We start from the raw sequence: 7,210 nt of genomic DNA on the forward strand, positions 1-7,210 counted from the left end.
AGTTAGATAATAAGATTAACAATACTCGATTATTAGCGACTCGACTACTTGGTCGGACGGACCGACCTGCTCTGATACCTATCGTAACACCCCACTTTCCCATACGCGTATATATAATTATAGATACGGAAATAATTAGAGTAATACAAGTAGGTTGTCACATCTTCTAAAACAATCCACAAAACATCACTTTATTCAATAAGTTTTCATTAAAGTAAAATCCAATACCGGATCGGAATTTAAAACGGCTTATTAATTCCCATGGCACTTCGGCCTCAACAAATAAATCATCTCCACTAAACAGGTGATCCGCTTCTTTTTTTCTCATAATTGTAATTGGTTGTAATTCTCTTTTTTTGTCGGTTCCTTCCCGTCTCTTGTGTAATTGGGTTGGAGAACAACCCCTTTGTTCTCCCTATCATTATATCTTGCTTAAAAAAAATTATAATTAAAAAATAATAATTTTTAATCCAGTCGTTTGAATTACTCTTAATTTAAAATTCTTAAAAAAAATTTAATTAACTCTTCTAAACAATGCTCTAAAATAACTCCTAATATCCCTAAAAAAAAATTGAGGATATATTTTACTCGATCTTTATGATTTCAACTTTTAATTGATTAAGAATTTTTAACAATCATAAATAATCATTCATAATTATTAATTCAAAAAACGTAACTGTCAATATATTTTTAACAATCATAAATAATTAGAAATAAGTTTTTTTTTAGAGTGAGGCTGAGTCATGTCCCATGAACCACTATCCTTTTTTTTTTTTAAATTTAAATTTTTAGTACAAGTTCTTAATATGTAAGGCTAAATATATTTTTAACAATTGATACTATATTAAGAAAATAAATGACTTCATAAGAAAAATATACGACTGTTAATAAATATAAATATTTGATTTATTTTGGATTAGAAAAAGATATGGGAAAATAAAGCTACCCCCGATTTTATATATTTTTTGTTAGTTAATTACTAAGTCAATTAGTGGGAAGAAATATTTTTGCAAAATTAAATTGATTTGATTTTAATAAATAGTGATTAGCTTAATATGTTTTCATTTAATAAAAAATAAAACTCAAAGTTCAAATCTGACGGGTTTTGAACTTCTCCTTAGAGCTTCTCAAACCTTCTTCTTTCCGTGAAACGAAATTCTCTACTGTTCATCACATCTCTCAATCTTATTCATGGCTTTCCAACATTATGTATGTATCTTGGTATATTTATATATAAATTGATTTGTTTGCGTTATATTCGTCTTCTATTCAACATTAGATTATTATTAATTTATTATTTATTTTTGTTTGGCAGGTGTTGATGGTTAGGGTTATTATTCTTCTCTCGTTATGTCTCACTGGTATACTATATAGAGCTGAGAAAAATCCACCTTCTCATCAAAATTTATTTACCATTGCAACAGACACTCATCCATCACTACCAACTTTTCCTTCGATTGTTATAACAAAAACGCTCCTCTTCATCCTCATGCTTGTCCATCTCACTTGGATTCTGAATTAACTGACGATGACATTAGTGTTATAATTAGTGCTGTTATTATTTTGGTGGCATTTAGTTTCCTCTTTTGGTTCATTTACCATGCCAACTAACGGATTTCTAATAAACTAGTTTATAATAATTACATGTTACATGTTTGAACACTAATTCTTATACCATGCCTGAATGTACCTGAAATTTTTTTTATTTTGTACTCAACTGTGAATTTATGTCTAATAAAACTCATTGGGTTGCATAAATTTTTTTAACTTGTTTTATGATTTATTTTAAAGATTAGAATAAAATTTACTCTAGTATTATTAGAGTTGAATGCTTATTTTTAATTTTTTTTTTTGAAAAGCAGTTATTTTTACCTATTCTTTAGCCTGCCTTTGTTTTAGGATTTATTTAGTGACAAAAAGAATTATTATTTTTTTTATAAGCAAAGAATTAGAGAGTACATAATGCATGAGAACTAGGGTAACAAGTTAGACTTTTGAATTTTTAAAGGATTAACTTCTAATGCAACAAATAAGACCTAAAATGTATGATCTGTAATGAACGAATGTGATACAATGTTTGTGCGTATCATGCATGATGAAAACTAATGAAAATAGACCTAAAGACAAATCTTGAAGAACTCATACAATGCACATGAATGCTAAAACAAATGAAAATTTTAAAAACCTTAGACCTAATGATATGACCGAAGGGAGGGGCAAAATTGAGGTATGAGAATGTTTAAAGTATTTAGTCAGCAACATGCGCGCGAGTGCGCACGCGCGTACAAAGATATATATATATATATATATATATATATATATATATATATATATATATATATATATATATATATATATATATATATATATATATATATATATATATATATATATATATATATATATATATATATATATATATATATATATATATATATATATATATATATATATATATATATATATATATATATATATATATATATATATATATAGGGAGCATATCAAGTGAGAGCATTTTTAAATGAGAGATGAGAGGAAGAAATATCAACCATTGGATTCATCAAGAGAGAGAATGTTAATACATTAATGAGGCTACTAATTTCTCTCTCTTGATGAATCTAATGGTTGATATTTCTTTCTCTCATCTCTCATTTAAAAAATACTCTCACTTGATATGCTCCCTATATATATATATATATATATATATATATATATATATATATATATATATATATATATATATATATATATATATATATATATATATATATATATATATATATATATATATATATATATATATATATATATATATATACCATGCATATAAACTTTTGTATAAGTAACCTTTTCTGTTGCTCTTCTCAAATTTCTACGCGTGTTCTGAGTAACTTTTGTGCATATAAACTTGGTAGTAATTAAGAAAGAGAGAGACGTGAACCACCATTGATGAGCAAGAAGACAAATATAGAGGGGAGAGAGTTAAAAACGCGGAAATGCTTTTTTGCGCATAGGTAATAGGGTTGGACAAAAAATATCGAGCCGACCAAAAAACCGAAAAATTTATTACTACTTTGGGTGGGCCAGTCCGGGCATCGGATGACAGGATTGCAAAAAGCCGGTTTGGAGTGAGTATATGCGGACAGTTTCAGTTTGAAAATTTTCATCTAACGGTATCCGAACCCGTCCAGCATTTGGAAAATTTTATTTTTTAAAATAGGTAATGATGTAGATTGTATTGTAGCTTTTGTGAAAGTTTACAGCTGTACCTATACTAGTATTCTACAATTTCTAGGCTACTATTATTGTGATTTCCAACAAATCTTTTCTTGATTGTGACTCTCTCATCTCTAGTTGCTTCAAGTTTTCTTTTCATTTTCTGTCTCAGACTCTCTTTTTCTTTTCTTCTTCTTCGTCTTCTCATAGCCATATCACCTTTTTATTTTCTTCTTCATCTAATAAAAAATAGTTATTCTATTGTATTAGAGTTCTTGTTGTACGTTTTTTCTTCATATTAATGGTTGTTCTTATTTTGATGGGTCCTCTATTGATTGTTTTAGTTTCTTCTAAAATTTTTTCTTCTCAAGAGTTCAAAATCTAGATTAATTCTAAACCGTTTGAAACCACCCAGTCAAACCGAAACCCGATTAAACCGAAATCCGGCTTAACCGAGAGCTAGAACGGACGGAAATGGCCTCTGTTTTTAGAACCGTGGTTTTCTTCGGATGAGCCATTTATGATCCGAATCCGACCCCATGCGACCGATGTCTAGAACAATGAGAGGGGAAAAGAGTTTCATTTGAGAGATAGTATTACTATATTTGATCAATGTGTATGTGCAAATTAGGGGTGGACATCGGTTCGGGCCGGTTCGGGCCCAAAATTCCAATCCGGCCCAACCCTCAGATGACATCTATAGGCCCAATTCCGACCAACTTAACATTCGGTTTTTTCGGGTTCGGGTTTAAACGGGTTCGGGTAAATGGGCCGGTTTATTTCGGATTGCATTAGCAATTGGGCCAAAATGAAATTCAGCCCAATTAGTAAATTCAATTTTTTTCTATTTTTTAATATTCTATTTAGCAGGCTTGGGCCAGTCAAATTTGAAGCCGAATTAAAATTCACTATAAATATTCAATTTTAAAAATGGCAAAACTCACTAGTATTTTATTAAAAAATAAAGAGTATTTAGATAAAAAGTAGTAATTATTTAAAGCCCAATATTGATTTTTTACAAAATATATTTTTTAAATTCTCAATATTACAAATTCTTCAGACTAATAATGGCAAACAAATTTACATAGTAACTTACGGTTTATTGCACCGAATCATCAAAATTAATTTTCTTAGAAAAAAATATAACAATATAAACCTAAATCAACCCATCAAACAGATAAGACAAAAAAAATATAACCCAATGAATTCAACAAAATTCAGTCCATATAAATCCTTAAAATTAAACAATCACAAAAAAAAAAAACAAATACTAACATCTTAAAATATATAAAATGATCTTTGCTCCAACTCCTTCCCTGCTTCTGATTTTCATAAAATATATAAAATGATCTTTGCAACTCCTCCCCTGCTTCTGATTTTCATCAGTTTTTCCATGTAGAAAAACATAAGTTGAAGTTATGGATAGAAACTCAAAACATAATTTTTAAGAATTCTTTGGTAGAAAATCAAAAAATAATTTTCAAGAATGTCTTGGTCCTCATTCTGTCATCTATGAACTTCTATTATCTTTCAAGCTACAAGATCAAAACACAACATTTTATAACACAACCATTATAGTTCATCATACATAACTAAACAACTAAACACAAACATATACAATGTATGAAAATGTATGAAGATGAAGGGTAACATAATACACAAAAAACATCACTAACAAAGGAATGGTTAGTAGAAACTTTAATTTAACCATGTGTGATGATTAGTAGAAACTTCTCATTAACAATTAGTAGAAACTTTTCATAGATAAAAGTTCCATTTCTATATCCAAAATTCTCTTTTATTGTTAAATAAGTACCTGCAAATATGAAATTAGTATAGAATCATTCTCCTAATGCCATAATTGTTACATTGCAGCCCAAGTTTTCTACTCTATCTCTTCCAGGAATTTCACTCCAAGCATAAGCAAATTAAGGTTAGTAATTAGAATCAAATAGACATTAACACAAACCATAAATAAATTACTTCATGAAACAAGTACCACAAACCATAAATAAATCTTCCCATTAATTGTGCCAAGAGAAAACTCTTATCTCCAAGCTTCAATATCATGTCTTCAATAGACTTTCTTCATCCATAAAATTGTATGTTCCAACTGGATTTGTACTGGATATTTCCTGTGTAAACAAATCAGAACCAAAACCAAATCAATTATACAACTTAAGTCCTTTTTTCTTAAGATAAACTTAAGTCATAAACATTTATATACAGTTTCAATATCAAACTAAAGTTATATTTGTATTAATTTAATTGTTGAAATGTCAACCTGGTGAGATCTTTTCCTAGCAATGGAATAAAGGCCATTAAAATATCCTAACCAAGAGTCTTGCATCCTTCAATTGCACATGATATGATTGAGTTTCCTTTCCTGCATCATATAAAAATTAAATCATCTTAACATGATAATGATACATAACCAAGTAAATGATTTTCTTGATTTATACACTTATTTCCAAGGTATAAAACAAAACAGAACTTAATGATTTTCCCACTTATTCCCAAGGTATAAATCAAAACAGAACTTAATGATTTTCTCACTTAGAATATTGTAGTATAAAATATAATGAGAATGAAACATATTAAAAAATATAAAAACATCAAAACCGTTCTTTTCTTTTACCTCTTATACATGTTTGAGAACCAATACCCTATAGGGGTTAGCAAACATCTTTATGTTTGCTTGCTTCATCACTATACAGCTCAAACAATTTGCAACTTAAATCAAAGAAAACCATACCAAAGAAAGTTTCATAATTCATTCTTTGTAGTAAAAAAAAGAAAATAAAATATAAGTAATTAAAAACAAACATGGCCATATAACAGAAACATAAACATAACCCACAGTTAAAATTACATACAAAATGATACATAAGCAAGCATACATAATATTAATCTAAACTTACAGTTAAAATTTCTCCTTGCATTTCTCCAACTCCTTGCATTTCTCCATAAAAAGAACATAAATGGAGTTATTAAAACAATTTTTTTAATGAAACTAAAACACTAAAGACGATGCAAAAAGAGAAAATAAACATAAACTCAGTCATACACTTGTTGTGTTTGATTGTGGAGAGGAGGTTGAGGATTTAGGGTTTCACTTTTAGGGGTGATGGAGGGTGACAGTACTAAACTGAAGCTTCAATCTATATGGTTTCAGCAGTGACGGTATTGAGTGAAGGACTGAAGGAGACATCATAATGGTTTATGGGTGGTGAACGAGTGAAGGAAGTGGGAGAGGGGGCGGCGGAGTGAAGGAAGTGAGTGAGGGGGCGGCGGAGTGAAGGATGTGAGATTTACAGATTAGGGTTACAAGGTTATGTATTTAGGGTGAAATTGGTGCTACTTATAAACTAATAATAATAGATCGGGCGGGTCCGGATTCCGACGGGCCCAACAAAACCATCCGAATCCGACCATCAATATCCATTGAAGCCCAATTTCTTCATCCGCCCAACCCACGTAACCGATTGAAACCGACCGCGACAATTTCGAAGCACTCGGATCGGTCGGTTCTCTTCGGTTGGTTCCCGAATGTCCACCCCTACTGCAAATAACTATCAATAAAGTGAAGTCAGACTTAGCAGATGCAAGAAGCGGATTAAAGTAGAAACCTAGTAAACATAGGAGAGATAAAAAAATTCGATTTTAACAGTGTATTATTTATTCGTAATATGATTTGGTCTAAAAATAGGTGCCAGCTTCTTTATCCTACTAAAAAAGATAGCTAACTTTACCCAACCCAAATGTCATAAACTAATTGGCTTAGAGATTTGTTATTTGACATGCCATCGAAAAGTTAAAATTTTGATTGTGACAATATAGTTTTCAATAATTAGTACAATTTAATCTATTGTTATTTGTTAACTAGTAGAAGACTCATGCGTCCGCACGGGTAATTCAAATCTTAAGATGAATAATGTATTACAATCGCATAAAAAAATTAAAAACTCGAATGAGAAATATTAAATTAAGA

General features: G+C 29.6%; 1 long non-coding RNA gene across 3 annotated transcripts; it reads right to left on the bottom strand.

The window, feature by feature from the left end:
- Positions 1-3,417: 3,417 nt before the first annotated feature.
- Positions 3,418-6,895, bottom strand: LOC131620652 (uncharacterized). 3 transcript variants are annotated; one of them, XR_009289210.1, is made up of 4 exons: positions 6,141-6,895; positions 5,504-5,605; positions 5,036-5,354; positions 3,418-4,754 (listed from the first exon to the last, which is right to left on the bottom strand). It is a non-coding gene; the product is annotated as an uncharacterized LOC131620652 (long non-coding RNA). The 3 variants fall into 3 exon arrangements; XR_009289211.1 differs by having other exon boundaries at positions 3,420-5,354; positions 6,141-6,181; positions 6,287-6,895; XR_009289209.1 differs by having other exon boundaries at positions 3,422-5,354; positions 6,141-6,891.
- Between the last annotated feature and the right edge of the window lie 315 nt (positions 6,896-7,210).

The sequence above is a fragment of the Vicia villosa genome, linkage group LG7 (genome assembly GCF_029867415.1).
Source record: "Vicia villosa cultivar HV-30 ecotype Madison, WI linkage group LG7, Vvil1.0, whole genome shotgun sequence".
NCBI classification, from domain to species: domain Eukaryota; kingdom Viridiplantae; phylum Streptophyta; class Magnoliopsida; order Fabales; family Fabaceae; genus Vicia; species Vicia villosa.